Source organism: Piliocolobus tephrosceles, chromosome X, assembly GCF_002776525.5.
Source record: "Piliocolobus tephrosceles isolate RC106 chromosome X, ASM277652v3, whole genome shotgun sequence".
Classification (NCBI taxonomy): Eukaryota; Metazoa; Chordata; class Mammalia; order Primates; family Cercopithecidae; genus Piliocolobus; species Piliocolobus tephrosceles.
The window spans coordinates 36,948,976-36,951,898 of NC_045455.1; positions in this window are offsets into that span (position 1 = coordinate 36,948,976).

Here is a 2,923-nt window from a genome sequence, read left to right on the forward strand (position 1 = left end):
GTGCTCACTCTACATCTGTTTTCTGGACAAGACTGTAGAGAATTGATATCATTTGTTTCTTAAGTGTCTGGTGGAATTCCCTAGGGAAACCATCTAATCTCGGTGCTTTTTGTTCTGGAAGGTTATTATCATTAGTTCAGTTTCCTTAATAGATATCAGCCTATTTAGATTATCTATTTATTCTTGTGCGAGTTTTGGTCAATTGTATTTTTAGAGGAATTGGTCCATTTTATCTAAGTTATCAAATTTATGGGTATAGAATTGTTCACAATATTCATTTTTTATGTCCATGAGATCAGTAGTAATGGCTTCTCTTTTCTGATATTAGTAATTTGTATCTTTCTTTTTTCTTGGTTAGTCTGGTTAGAGGATTACACATTTTGTTGATCTTTTTAATGAATGAGCTTTTGGTTTCACTGAATTTCTCTATAGTTTTCTTATTTAAAACTTTATTGATTTCTGCCCTGATTTTATCATTTCTTTACTTTTGCTTAATTTGGATTTAATTCTCTTATTTTTCTAGTTTCCTAAGGTAGAAGCTCAGGTAATTAATTTTAAATCTGTATTATTTCTAATATATGCATTCTATGCTATAAATTTCCCTCTAAACTCTGCTTTTGCTGCATCCTACACATTCTAATAAGTTGCATTTTTCAACTTTCATGTAGTTTGAATTTTTAAAAAGTTTCTTGAGATTTATTCTTTGACTCACGTTTTATTTAGAAGCATGTTTTTTAATCATAAAATAATTAAGAATTTTTCAGATACATTTCTACTATTGGTTTATAGTATAATTTTACTGTGGTAAGAAATAATACTTTGTATGATGTTTATTCTTTTATCTTTATTAAAGTACTTTTATAGCCCCAAGTGTGGCCTATCTTGCTGAATGTTTTATGTGTGTTTGAGAAGAATGTGTATTATGATGTTGTTGGATGAATTGTTCTATAACTATCAATAAGATTCAGTTGATTGATGGTGCTTTTCAGTTCAACTATATTATTACTGATTTTCTGCCCCTGACTTTGCAATGATACAAAATCTAAACCTGTTATTCATCATAAATCCGCAGTATAATCCTGTTACAGGACTTTAAGTCTTTCAGTACACAAAGATCATTTTGTTTACTGAAACAGAGATGCTCCTGATACCTTACAAAAGTCTTTCTCTAATATTAGTGCCTCTGAATCATCTGAAAGGTTTGTTAAAATGCAAAATGCAGCATAGTCACTCTCAAAGCTCCAGATTTATTACATCTTGGGTAGATTCTGAGACTCTGCATTTCTGTAATTTTTCATAGGCAAAATTGATGTTGCTTGTCCAGAGACCACACTTTGATAACCACTGCCTTACACCATCCAGGGGGACATTTAAAAATGCATAACCTCCAACACATAGAAGCCAAGGATATAGGGAGAATTGCGCACACCATGTCAGAATGGAATAACGAAGAAAAGATGACTCTTGATGAAGGTTTTCTATGCCTTGGACTACTCTTAGTGAAGAAATCGGTGATTATGAAGCTGCTGATAGCTGCTCATTAGAGGAAACACAGTTGGGAGTCATGCTTTTGTGATGTTGGCCATCAGCCTACATGAACTGTAGATTGTTCCTTCTCATTCCTTCTCAGAAGAAAGTTTCTCTTATTTTGACAAAATTTAAATTAGACAACCCAATCTTGTCCAGTAGATTGGAAATAAAAGTGAAGAGGAGACACAGCAAAGTAACTTTTGGCTTAAGTGCCCCAGGAAACTTCTTAATACACTTTCAAGTGACTGAACATAGCTTCCCAAATGTTGAAAGATGATTATTTCTCAAGAGTGATTAAATTAATCATCAAAGCCTAGGTCATAAGTATAACCATGTTTTTATGCACTTTTCTCAGGTTCTCTTGCATAACCTGATCAAGCTTCAGTTTTACACAACATGGGGATAGTACATTCTACACATACTCAAGAAATATTTCTTTCCTAGCTCTTTCCTGACAAGGGGAGTGGCTCTTGAGCTAACCTAATCCATGATTTGACAACACCCTCTCTAGACACGGTGCTTGATGATACTCCATATTTGCCCACTCAACAGTCAATCAGTAATAAGTCTTCTCAATTCTAGAACTATTTTTCTCCTACTGACTTTGGTTTTTCAGACACAAAGTAAGCAGCATCAGTAGGAACAGTGACTTCATCTGCTGTTAAGCACAATAAGGTTATACTTTCTTTATACCTGGGAGATTTATACCTCTCAGCAACTCATTGTTCTCTTTGAGAATGTTGCAAAATAATGCTGTATGGTTAAGATCCCTGACATGTTTGTGTTTTCTGATAGAATTCTACTATTGTTAACCAAAAGGAACCTAGATTTTAGGATATTTACCTAAATATTTTCTCATAATCTATATCTAAACAATAAGGATAAATATTAACAATAATTACCCATATTATCCCTCTTTATTTTAGGGGGAAAGAGAGAGGTATGGCTAGGTTTGTAACCTTTATATGTGCAAAGTCCAGGAAATTTATTCTTCAGGCTAATTTGGTCCTGCCTCGGAAGAACAGGTTTTGTCTCACCCCATTCTGCAGGGGAAGGGATAGTTAACTATCTCAATGAGTTAAATATCCTCATCAGGGTCCCCCTTTCATAAAAATATGTCTATCCAATTCCTTGCTCAAGTTTATTATTAAAATATGAAGGTTTGATCTTAATGTACAACACATTGTCCTGCATTTTCAATTCTTCCCAGAAGTAAATATCTGAATTGTTTGCTATCTTATACATCAAAAGGTTTGGTTGAAAAAAAAAATATTTGTGGAGGAATAATTTAAATAATAAACTATCTGTCCCAGGATTAACAAAATCAGGAGCAGGCCAGGCGCGGTGGCTCAGGCCTGTAATCCCAGCACTTTGGGAGGCCGAGGCGGGCGGA